Source organism: Nyctereutes procyonoides, unplaced genomic scaffold, assembly GCF_905146905.1.
Source record: "Nyctereutes procyonoides isolate TBG_1078 unplaced genomic scaffold, NYPRO_anot_genome, whole genome shotgun sequence".
NCBI classification, from domain to species: domain Eukaryota; kingdom Metazoa; phylum Chordata; class Mammalia; order Carnivora; family Canidae; genus Nyctereutes; species Nyctereutes procyonoides.
The window spans coordinates 69,252,116-69,265,861 of NW_026575051.1; positions in this window are offsets into that span (position 1 = coordinate 69,252,116).

Genomic DNA, 13,746 nt, shown 5'->3' on the forward strand with positions numbered 1-13,746 from the left:
AAGTGGGGCTAAAACTTTAGTTACCTCCAGAGTCAACAGACCGCCATGACATTCTAAATCACTATTGTTGTTGGCCTATCTGCTCGCTACTTGGTGACAAGAATTGATGGTCTTTACATAGGTTTGACGAGTTCCCATTGGGTAAATTTCCCAGGGGCATTATGGCACTTCTATCTCTTAAGAAGCAGGCATTTGATTACTCTTCAAGGAAACACCTATGTCCTCATGGAGAACGAGCAATGTGGCTGAAGTAGGGGGTAAAAGTTCTCTGCAGTTGCCTGTCCTGAAAAATCAATTGTTGCAAAGAAAGTATATTGTTTTTGGTCCTTTTTCATGTTGCTTAAACCAAAAATCAGTTCTTTCAGATTTCCTTCTAAAATCCTTTCGCTATTAAGGAATGCCTTGAAACTAGAATTTTCCAAGGATTCCAGATGACAGGCATCCCCTTGGTCCCTCTCTTACTTGACATTTAAGTTAAATGCTCCCGTGACTAGGTCAGATGCTATGTTCCTTCCCTTTTAGAGAGCTGTTTGAGAAAGCAGGAGATCTGAGTTTCCATTGCTGAAAGTTCTGACTTGGCCTTAACCGTAGAGCAGAAACACCCTCTGAGGCCTTATATATACAGTAACTTTTTGTTCCTGACAGGACTTAAGCCTCTTTGCTATGGTATTAACTAGGATACTACAGCAACCATAAACTAGTCACTATAATTCTCTCTGAAAACAGCTGCCATGAAGCTGTAGAATATTTTCCTTATATTTCAAAGCCTTGACATTTCAAGGAAAACCCAGCATTCTTGGCACAGTAGAGCTTACTCAACTAAAATGTCTTATATAAACTATTTGCACACATGAAAACTTCTATAAATGTGAAGAAATGTATTATTGTAAATGACTCATACCTCAAAAAATGATATAATTTTATATTATTTATATTACATACCAAAGATTATGGTAACTATAAAGGACCAGTGCCTTATGTGAAATATTTAAAATTTTACAGTATAAAACTAATTGGTCATATTCATATCTACTGGATCACTCAGCCAACAGTATTCAGGAAAAAATATCAAGCTTGGACTCAGGATCACTGGAATATGGTACTGGCTTTGATGTAACAAGTATGCCATTTTGAGATGATCCAACTGGAAACCTGCTCTTTAGGATGGATGGATTTCCACTGTGGATGCTAGCACTCCAAATCAGAAATTCTCCCCTTCAAATGTCTCAGGAAGAAGGACAGTTTGCTGAACTACTTTACTGGAGTTACACATAAAGTTCCAAATGCCATTCAGTGAGTGTGTATTGGAGAGGTAATTGAGAAAAAAAAATTAATGTGTAATATTCATAGAAATATGTGATATGATATTTCATTCATGCAACAATAATTGAAAATCTTTAAATTTCATGAGTTCAGGAGTTGTTTCAAATTTAAAAAAAAAGTGATGATTGACATAAAACTTTCAAAGGCCTGGAAAATAAAACTGAGAAGGTAGTTCAGACAAAGAACTAAAGAGAGAAAAATGATCAAAATTCTAAAAGACATCAATGATCAATACAGGAGATGCAATATTCAACAAATAGGAGATTCAGGAAGAGGATAGTACATCAAAATAAAAAAAAAAAAAGAAATAGGTGAACAGTTAGCAAAACTGGAGAAATATATAGTCATTAGATTCATTCTACTAAGCATCAACAGGATAAATGAAGACAGATCCTCCACCTAGGTGTACTCTACAAAAGTCCATAAAATATAAGGAGAAAATTCTTGAACTTTCTACTTGGGGAAAAAAAAAAATAGATCATCTCCAAAGAAAGCAGTATCAGAAGACCACTGGCCTTCTCATTGGCCATGCTATAATGGTAGAATGTAGTAATATAATGTCTTAAAGCTCAAAGAGAAAGTTCTTTTGAATCTCTAATTACATATCTAGCTAAAATATGATCAAGCACAAAGGCCAGATAAAAACATTTTCAGACACACAGGCACTCAGAAACTTTACTTGATATGTACTCTTTCTGAAACGGTTACTATCACATCCAGGCAAAATACAGGCTCCAGGAAAGAGTAAACTCAAAGGTTCAGTGAAAGGAACTCTTAGGATGACAGTTGGTCAGGTCTACAGCAGCTTATCTACATGAAAACAAGATTTGCTAACCTTTTAATGCAGATCAGTTCACCTTTTAACTTCTGTTCAATTTAAGCATTGGATCTGTATCTCATATCTAAAACTATAAACAAAAATAAATCTACTTTAGGCCCCTTTTCATAATCGACATTTTACTTTAAATACATAGCCCAGATGAAATGTTTAGGAGTAAGTCCTGCTGGTACGTTTACCAAGTTACCTCAGACGCTCTGAATGTGATAGTATATCCAGATTAAGTAATCTGCTCAATTCAATTGTCAACCATACCTTGAAACCCAAAACAAATTGATAAATGGGTTTCTATCTTTTGTAAGTGCTGCAGTTAAGAAGTACCCGTACTGGTTGACTAAGCATTCCACCTTCACAAGGAAGTAATTGAACAAATGTGGGAAAATTAATCTAAAAATTTTTTATTGTGGTATTAAATGTATTCATTCAAGAAATACTCAAGGCATTTATCAATTAGGAAAAGTAAAATAAAAGAAATAGTTGAAATGCATAAAAATAAGTTATGGGATAAGAAAACTTACAGTCACACATTTTGCCAAGTAAGATTGATTATGGCATAGAAATAGTTGTTAAAATTAAGCAGTTTCCTGATATGTGTTTAAGGGAGAAATGTAAGTTAGAAGATGTTATATGATCTCTTTTATGTAGGTGGATAATAGAAAGATTGGTCGATAGACAAAGTCTGGTTTGTTTCCTCAAGGATCCCCTTCCCCGTAGCACATTTTGGATACAGACAGTTATCACATGATTGTGTCCCTATCTTTCTCTACTGCCCCCTCACCCCATGCCTCTGTTGGATCGCTCAGGCTTTGCCTCATTTGCTGCCATTTTAGTACTACCATCCCTTCCTTCTCTAAAGAGCATTAACATTAAGCTTTTATGTGTAATGGGCTTTTAATCAAAGATCTGGGAGTAATGGAGGGTAATTATGGTTGAGGGAACAAACTGCTTCAAATAAGACAGCTCCATGACTCCTAGAAATTTACTGTCCATTCCCTTCCATAAGGAACTTTTTTGCTATTATGTTCTCCTTTGGGTATTATTCCACAGTGCTGTTATTCCGAATCATCATTTCTTAAGGCAGGGTGTCTAAAAAAATGCTTTTTAAATATCTTTAACGGTCTGGTGAAGTTTGTGACCCCTTTCTCAGAAGAGGATTTTTTAATGCATAGTGAGAGTGTATAGGATTGCAAAGGAAACCAATTATATTGAAATAGTTTTAACCAGGGACCCCTTGATTGTAAAGTCAGTTAGATTTTTCCATTTCCTGTTTCTAGTCCATTCTGTCCATTTCTAGTGGACAGAAACAATGCCAAAATTTGTTTCTTTCTTATATATAGCCATTTAACCAATTATGTTTACTAAATGCTACCAATCTAGACTGAATTCAGGCTCTTCTCATCTTTCACAGACAAATAGCAAGTTAAGGAATTTTCCCAGAAGATGTACGATGCTTTCCCTAAGACGAATGCATTTCCAGGCCAACTGCCCCAAATCTCCCCTATGTCTTCTTGATATACATACATTATATTTTTTTCTCTATCTCTATCTGTCTCTTGAGACAGAGGTGGATAAATATATTTTCAACTGTTAGGATGATAATAAAAGACATAATTTTATTCTCTTTTTTCTACTTTATAAAAAATGTCTTAACATTGAGCAAATACTGCTTATAAAATAAAATAAGGAAAAGAAAAAAAATGAAGAGATTCCACAACTACCTCTATTTTAGGTTTTTATTACTTATGATTATTCACCTTGTTTGGGAAACTTTTGCCAACAATCTCTGCCCAAAACTATAGAAGAATGCTGTTGGATTCCGAAGACGTAGGGTGCCTGCCACTGTAGATTCTGAATTATGCTGTATACTGCCACACGCTGTTTTCAATAAATGCATTTTTATACCACTGTGTTTTGAGGCTAGATGATGAGACCAATTGCAACGGATGCTAGTCATTTAAAACTAGATGTGGAGGAAACACCCGGGAGAAATTGATAGAAGATTCACAACTCATTCACAAGAGACAATCCCATGTCTAAAAGAATATTTTTGCTATTTAATGAGGTGGATATCACATTGTCTTGGCCTGGGTGCAGGTAGCGCATCTGGGAACAGTTCAAGTAGAACCATTAACTAACAGCTGTGTCTGGGATGGCTTCCGATGTTAACAAGAATTAAAAGTAGAGCATTTTGAGTCCTTGTGCTTTGCATAACTGGCCAAAAGTATCTGACTGGGCCATGGATGAGCTTGAGAACCTTTGGTCAAAAATTCATATTCCATGTTTATATATGTTGTAAGAAAAAAATTTATTCAAGTAGTCCTCTGGAATGATTTGAATACTTTTATTGCTATTTCAAGCTCTATTCACCATGCAAAAAGAGACACATTATTATTTCTTACTATCATTCAATTAAAATTCTGAAAAACATGAGAACAGGAATGTTTTCTGCCCTGTCACCACTAAGCCTCAGCACCATTAAGAGAATATGCGCTATTAAGGAAGCCATGGAATCAATTTTGAAAATTAATCATAAGGATTTGGCAGGTGTCTTATAAAAGGTGGCTTACGAGCCATATTTGCTGAAGACAGAGTATTGCATGTGGATGCAATTCACTTTATGTTTGGAAGAACTGCTTATATTTTTGTTTAAATAAGCAAAGCTATTAAAATTCATGTCTACATGCTTTATCACCCATTTTTCCGTTTAATCGACCACACTCAGGCCATCATAATCATGGCACCACTGAGCTTACTCAAGTTGAGGTCAACAGCTCCATCATTGTAAATCCAATACTCAATTTTCTGTCTTCATTGTAACTGCCCCTTTTAGATAATTTGACAGACAAATATTTTCTCCTTGAAGCTTGACTTGAAACTTGGCTTTTTCATGTGGTTCCAAGATACCACATGTTGACTTTTCAGTCTAATCTCTTGGCTTCTACTCTTCCAGAGCTACAAACATGCTGGTACTCCAAGCTCACTCTGAGGATCTCCTCTCTATCTACACTCTCTTCCTGGGGAATCTGATAAATTCTCATGACATCAAACTGAATATATATTAATAACTCCCAGATTTATATTTCCAGATTGAATCTCTCCCCTGAACTCCAATCTTTTAATCCCATTTCTCAATAATATCTCCTCCTGGGTGACAAATGAGCATCTCAAATGTAATATCTATTAAATTAGAATGATAACTAAAACCCTAATTCTGTACCATCTTGCCTGCATTAATCCATTTCTCCTCACATTGTTTATTTTCAAATACTCCATCAGTTAATGTCATCCTTACTTATCCTGTTTCTCAAGCCCAAAACTTAGGAGTTATGGCTGCTTTCTCATTTTCCCTCATTTTCGGATAGTGTCAGGTCCACTTTTACCACCTATTCTGAATCTGATGGACAATCTCTAATCATTTCCACATCTCCACCCTCGATCAGACAACTATGAACTGTTGCATAGGCTCCTGAAGCCATTTAAATGATCTTGTTCTAGTTGTCTTGCTTTTAAGACAAAATGTCACAGAGCTGCCAGTATGTTTACCTTAGAATATAGATTATATAAAAAAGTAAAAACAATCTTTTTACTTTATTTCCATATAAATATCTTTTACTAAAGATTCTACTTGGGATGCCTGGGTGGCTCAGCGGTTGAGTGCCTGCCTTCAGCCCAGGGTGTGATCCCAGGAGTCCCAGGATTGAGTCTCACATCGGGCTCCCTGCATGGAGCCTGCTTCTCCCCCTGCCTGTGTCTCTGCCTCTCTCTCTCTCTCTCATGAATAAATAAATAAAATTTAAAAAAAAAAAAGATTCTAGTGATCTGCTCCTAGTCTTAAAAAACAAAATTGAAAGTTTTACTGTGTCTACTGAGACCCTAAAAGCTCTAAATGATCTGACTCTAGCCTACCTCTAACAGACCTCATCTATTATTGTTTTCATTTTTTGGTTTCTAGGATTACTGACCTTTTCTGCTTCAACTTTTAGCCTCATTTCATACACACTTTCCTCTCTGCTTGCAACACCCTTCCCCTGTGTATTTGAATTATGAAGTTCATCTTGCAAAACTTCCCTAGGCATCCAGGATAAAGTGTCCACCTTCACATCTTTCTAGGACACTATATTTTTCTCAGAACACTTTTCTGTCCGCAGTCATCTACTTCCTTTATTTGCCAATATGTGTATTTTTGCATTGGGCACCTTCTCTCTCACTCTTCTGCTTCTTTTTTTCCCCCTCCTACTTTGATATCGCTCTACCTCTCCGTTTCAGGAGAAGAAAGCTAAACTCCTCTTAGTTTGCTAAAGCACAGTCATTCTGTTCTCTGTGGCCTCCCTTCTCACCTGCGACGACTCAAACCTTACAATTTCCCCTCACATGGGGCCTGTCCTTTCTTCCAGCACTGTGCTAATTGTTTTACTTGTTCTCTCCTTTGGTTCTCACAACTACTACAACTTTTGTACTATTATAATCATCATATTGCTTATAGGAAACTGAGGCTTGGACTGGGACAGTAATTTGTCTGTGGTCACAAAGATAGCAAGTGGCAGAGCAAGTATTCATCCCCTCCTGCTCCTTTACATACTGTACTGTCCACCCTCCTTCCTCATCACTCTACCTGTTTCTCAATCGATTAATTCCTTTAAGTTTCTGGTTTATCTGGAAATAAGGCATCATGTCATCTGATTAAGAGAGATCATTGTCAAAAGTAAATGCTTAGGCTTAGCCCTTCAAAAGAATATTTTATTATATTTTTAAAAAATATTTATTTACTCATGAGAGACACAGAGAAAGAGGCAGAGACACAGGCAGAAGGAGAAGCAGGCTCCCTGCAGGGAACCCGATGTGGGATTCGATACCAGGACCCCAGGAGGACAACCTGAGCCGGAGGCAGACGCTCAACCACTGAGCCACCCAGGTGGCCCCAAAAGAATATTTTAATTTCAAATAGTGAATCCTTTAACAAGGAGATTGTTCCTTGCTCACTCCATTCTGACTCCACAGAGCCTTGCTCAGCATACTTCCATTCTGACCTACTAGCAGCACAAAAAGAATTAAGAGTGAACAAATTGACACCCAATTCTGAAAGGCTCAAGGTCTTGAACTGTGTGTCATCTGTTCCTTCAGTAAATCCATTATAAAGCCAGTTCTTATCCTATGAGCTTTGGAGAAGGAAATATATATATATATATATTTCTACACATGTATCACATGTATCCTCATTGTCTTGCTATATATATATTGCTACACATGTATCATAGTGTATATCCATCCCTAATTTTTGAAGAATTATTCCTGATTCAAATTCTAAATCCACAGTGTTTCTGGGATAATTTTTACCTTTTCAGAATCCTATATTATACTGTACTTAATGTTATAAATTAATTGCTATACCCACTTGAGATCAGAGTACTTAGTAGAGTATTTCTCAAAACTATTTTGATGTTCCATTAATTAAGTCTCAGATCCACATGGAAACAGAATGGTTTTCTAACATATTTATTCTTCCCATTTAATATTTATTAAACAGAATATGCGTTAAGCAGCTTAATAGTTCTTATTAGTAATATTTTGGATGCAAAATTTTAAAAGATATAGTTTATGTTTCATTTATTTTTTAATACTTTCACCTATGGGTCCTAAATATTTGCTGAATGAATACACAGATGGTAATGGTTATCTCTGAGTTCTTCCTTTTCTTGATTTAACTCACTGTAGATAGCAGTCCTCTCCTTATCCAACACCACAAATTCTCATACACCATCTTGTTTAAAGCAGGGGCATAATAGGCAACATTGCTTGTGCTAACATGATAATTTTTGAATACATATAGGTCAAATTTCATAACAGTTGCTTAAAGGATTTTTTCAACTAAAATGAAAAAAATTACTGGTTGTTTTTTTTTTTTTTTATAAACAACATATTTGACAAAAAACAACCAACCAAGCAAACATTCCCTTACTCCCTGTGCTAGTGATACGTGCATGTAACTGTGTTCCCTTCTTACCCTCCAGCCCACATTGGTTTCTCTCTTCTGTGACCTAACTTATTTTACTTTGATCTCAGTTTGGAGCTAGGAGATATCCTCAAAGGCCAGCAGGGGTTGTTCCAGTGATGTTGATGGTGGCAGAAATGGCCTGAAATGTGTCAGGGTTCTGGATAATATCCCGAGAAAGACTCTGCATAAAGATTGAACAAGGTCTCCGTTGTGAATATGAGTCAGGCTTATTTCCAAAAATTTGCAATAACGCTAACTGTGTTGGATCTCTGTCTTCAAGTATGACAAATTATGGAGGATGAAAGATGATGATTGTGTACATCTGACAAGATTCACCAACAATGGATTTTGAGTCAGAACAGCCTAGGAAAAGATCTGGGCCGTCCAGATTCTCCTGTGCTCATGATACTTTCAAATATATTTAGCATACTGGCTGGAATATGGTAGGCATTTGAAAAATGTTTCTCGACTGATATAGAAACCTATTTGTGTGACTCCTTTGATTATCAAAGCAGCAAACTGGCGGTTCTGAATATTATTTAAGAATGGAGAAGAAGGAATGAGAACAGGAGATAGAAATAGTAAAGATGTTTATTCTTCACCATACTTAACTGCATTCTTCTGACATCAGATGGGTCTAGTGTTTTTTTTTTTTTTAAGGACAGAGAGGACACAAATTTGGACCCATCTCTAAAAGCAACGGGGTAGTTTTCAGTGCTTCTGCTTGTCCAAGCCATTTGGTGGTGGCCTGAAATCTGAGCACCTTCAAAGGCACCTGCCCTGAAAAATGCCAGTGATCTCTTACACAGAATCAAGGGTCAGCATTAGGTTTAGGTTGTATTCAGAATTTGCATAGAAATCCCAATTGAGAATTCCCAAAGTGTTTTTAAGGCAAAGAAGAGCTGAGTATTTAATGGAGAGATCTATTAAATGAATAGGCTTTTTAAAAATTGAATTATAGATTACAAATGAATTCTGCTCCTGGCCCTGCCTTCATAATCCCTTCATTATTACTTTGATCAAGACTCTTAACTTGAGGGTGCCTCAGTTTCCTCATCAGCGCAGCCACGTGATTAAATTAAATTATCTTTTGGGTTTCCTTCTGCTTCCATTTGTGATTCACCCTGAAAATCGGATTTCAAAGCTTCTAATAGACTGGGTTTTCCTAGAGAATAAAAATACTCTCTTATGTCTCCACAGCTGTGCAGTATAAAAATTACCGTCTGAGTCTTTTTCTGTAAGATGATCTAGTCTGACCCTATCAGAAAATATCTTTTAAAATAACCCTCTCTAATGTTGAGAAAGACTTGGACATATTTGATTTTATTTTTAATTTTAATGCATTTTTCCTCTAACATTGTTTGTCAAGTTGATTATAATACCTAATCCAAAAGATAGTATTTGTCTCAATTTCTCTTTCTCCTTCCACATTACTGATTGAGTTTTCTGACCTGGCTGTTTGATAGGCTGACAGTAATATAATTAAATTAAGAATGATTTTTCTGCTTTTTTGAAAATGGATATATAAAGACTTTAAAAGGAAATAGATATTACTGGAACAGCAGGAGAAAATAAGATTAATACAATCCCATTCATCTGCAAACCAACATTGTTCAGAAAATGGAGATGAGGGAAGAATTTTTTATTTAAACTTTCTGTCACTTAAATATATATTATTTATTAGTTGGTGTTTTTAGGCATCTCTAATTCTAGCATTTTAGAAATAGTTGCAGGTATTCGATGGGTGCTTATAACTATCTTTGATTTTAACATGATAAACAATGATAAGCATCACTTTTAATCATGGTAGTCCCATTGTAAAAGAAACCCCAAGAAATGATTTTAGAATGAAAATTGCCAAGGAAAGAGTTGAATAATTAACAGTTGAATCCTATAAAATGAGTCCATATATGATAATAATGCTCCACTCCTCCTTTTTTATTCTGTTACATATTTGAATGTAAGTTTAGAGAATTTTGTTTAAAAAATTTCATGTGTTTACCACCTACAGGACATATTAATATTTTGCATATTTACTACAGCTCACTTTTTCCCTCTCTGCCTCACAAGTATACTTGAAGATCCCTGTATTCATTATTTCCATTTCAATTCTTCCCTCTCCAGAAATAAAAACTCTGAAGTTGCAGCATAATTTTTCTATTAGTGTCTTTTTTCTTTAACTACATGGGTATGTATACATAAACCATGAAGTTGAGTTTTCTGTGTTTAATAATTTTTTTAATCATTCCATATATGTATCATTTTGCAACTTGTTTATCACCTTCAAAATGGTTAACACATGTGGACGCATTTAGCTTTAATACATTAATTATGAAGGTTATATAGTAATAAATAAATATACCACATTATTGTTTCACTTATCCTATGTGTTAGGACAGCTGTAACAAAGTACCAAAACTGGATGGTTTAAACAACAGACATTTATTTCCTACAGTTCTCGAGGCTTAAAATCAGAAATCAAGGTTTCAGCGGGGTTGGTTTCTTTTGAGATCTCTCTCCTTGGCTTGTAGATTGCCATCTGCTCTGTGTGTCACATGTTCAAGTAACTGTTCATGTCTGCTTCTTATAATGACTAGTCATACTGAATTAGGGCCCACTCCCAATGACCTCATTTTTTACTTAATTACCTCTTTAAAGATTTATCTCCAAATACAGTCACATTCTGAGGTACTTGGAGTTAGGACTTCAACGTACAATTTTGGGGAGGTGCAATTCAGTCTTTAACACCCTATTAATAAATAGTTATATTCTTTCCAAAGTTTTGTTTTAAAAAATCACATTGCAATAAAATCCTTGTGAAGGTTTCCTTATGGTCACAGCTTTCTTTAGGGTATATATCTAGAAGTGGGGTTATTATTCATAACTTAAGCTCATCTTTTTACTAATTTTTCCCAATTTTTTCCAATGTAGCTGTGCCATTTCCTGCCCCCCGACCATTAATGTGTGAAAGTTTCTGTGGCTGCACATTCTCACCAAAATCCAGTATTGCCAGGCTTTTTATGTTTTGCTCAATGTGATACATGGGAAGTAACTTATTTTAGCCTCCATTTCTTTACTTACCAGATAATTTAAGTATTTCTTATCCATATATTTATTGTTCTATAGGTTTCCACATCTCTGAATTGCATCTTAATATCCGATTTTTCAGCCATCTTTTTTGTTATTGATTTGGAAGACTTCATGAACTGTTTTTTATACACTGTTATTTTTGTTTGCAAATATTTTCTTCCAGTTTGTGGCTTTTTTAATTTCAATTTTAATTATGTCTTCCTATGTAGAAATTTTATTTAGAAAAAAATAGAGATAACTAAAAATGATTTTATATATAACTTTTCAAAATATTATCTTAAGGACCCCTCCAGATGCAACCTTGGGAAGAAGAGATGATAGAGTCAGTAGATTGAGATTAGGAGAGAATAAATAAGGTACATGGATAGATGATAGATAGATAGATAGATAGATAGATAGATAGATGATAGATAGATAGATGATAGATAGATGATAGATAGGTAGATGATAGCTATTTCTTTTATTTATTAAACAGCACAGTAAGATTTTCTTAATGGTACTATTACTACTGATAGACAAATATTCTGATTTAACTAACAAAGTTCTCCTTCTGGCCTGCTGAAGATTCTATTGAGCCCAATCATCCTGTAAATGACAAGTATAAATGCAGTAGTAAATCCAAAAAACAACTATGGAAACAGTGAACAGTAAGTGAAACTGAGATTCTAGAGCAGAGTAAATACTTGAAAGTAGTTATGAATTAATGAATTACCAATTTCTATGACTTTTAGCTTCAGGGGAGGGCAAAGTTAGCTCTACAAAGGGCAATTACAACTCCAAAGAGACACCTACAGTTTCCCTGGCCTGAAAAATACAGAGAACAGAATTCAAGACAACAAAAACCAAAAGGAAAGAAGGAAGGAATTTTGGAAAGAAGAGACAGCACTTCAAAATACATACAAGAATCTCTCAAATACTTGGTTTACCTCGCAGGCACACATGCACGAAAGTCACAAATAGCCGATATAAGAAAATAAAAGAACTGTATTGTGATTTAAGGTGTTGCCAGAAGACAAAGGTTGAAGTTTGTTTTAATCAAGTTAATAGCTTGATTTTTTTAAAAGAGAAAAATAGCCTTCTTCAGAGGAATAAAACAAAATCCAGAGGCTCCACAACATAGCATTCATAATTTCTCTACAAATAGAAAAAGGGAAATGTAACAAAGTTTCATGAAAAAAAGATTAAGTACCAAATGTTAATCTTGAGATGACAGAGTGAAATGAGCAAAAAGAATTTTAAAGAAACTATTATAACTCTACTCTAGAGGACCTAAAGGCAAATATGTTTATTATGAAGGAAAATACAGGAAACCTCAATATAGAAATACAAATTTAAAAAAATCAAAATTTTAGAACTGTATGATACGTAAAATAACAAATTAACTGGGTCAGCTTCATAGCAGCAGAGAGATTACAGGAAAAAATTAATTCCTTGAAGATAGATAATAGAAATTACCTATCTGAATGAGAAAAGGTAATTGAAAAAATACAGTTTCAGGGATGTGTGGGACAATTCTAAGTGGTCTAGCATAGTCTAATTAGAATCTCAGAAAAAGAGATGACAGAAAAAGCAGTAAAGATAATTCAGAGAAAAATGGTCAACTATTTCCAAAATTGCAAACTCATAGATTGAGATTCAGGAGGCTCAGAAAATCCCAAACAAGATAAATAAAAATAAAACCACAACTGAGCATGTCACACAGTAAGACTCTGGAAACCAATGGTAAACATTACATTTAAATAGCCATAGGGAAAAAAAAATCACATATTAACATACAGTCTAAGAAACAGTGCAAGGGACCATAAGGGAAGGAAGGGAAACTGAATGGGAACAATCAGAGAAGACAACAAACCACGAGAGACTCTTAACTCTGGGAAACAAACTGAGGGCTGCTGAAGGGGGAGGTGGGTGGTGGGGGTTGGTAACTGGGTGATGGGCATTAAAGGAGGGCTCATGATGTAATGAGCACTGGGTGTTATATGCAACTGATGAATTATTGAAAACTATATCTGAAACCAATGATGTATTATATGTTGGCAAATTGAATTTAAACAAAAAAAAAAAAGAGAAAAAGAAAAATCCGTATGATGTCTAAAGCCTTATGAAAGTCTCTGAATTCAGAAGGCTGTGAAATATCTTTAAATTACAGAAGAGAAAAAAATCTTGACAACCCAGAATATTATACTATTCCATCAAAAATATGCTTCAAGAATGAAGATTACGTAAGGGCATTTTCACATAAAAGAAAATAAAGAGGGAACTCGCTGCCAGGAGAATGAAGGAGACACAGTTCCCCTTATTCCTTTCACTAAGTGCTACTGAAAATGCTGGACATGGTCAATCAATTAATCAATCCTGAAAGATGGCAAGAAGAAGGCAGACTGGCTTGGAACCTCAGAGTCCAAGGAATGCCACTGTGGTGAGTTCCTTGGGTTTGTTTCCAGCCTAATATAACCCAGACATGAAGCTGTGGAATCTGGAAACCCAGAAACAACAAGAGAAG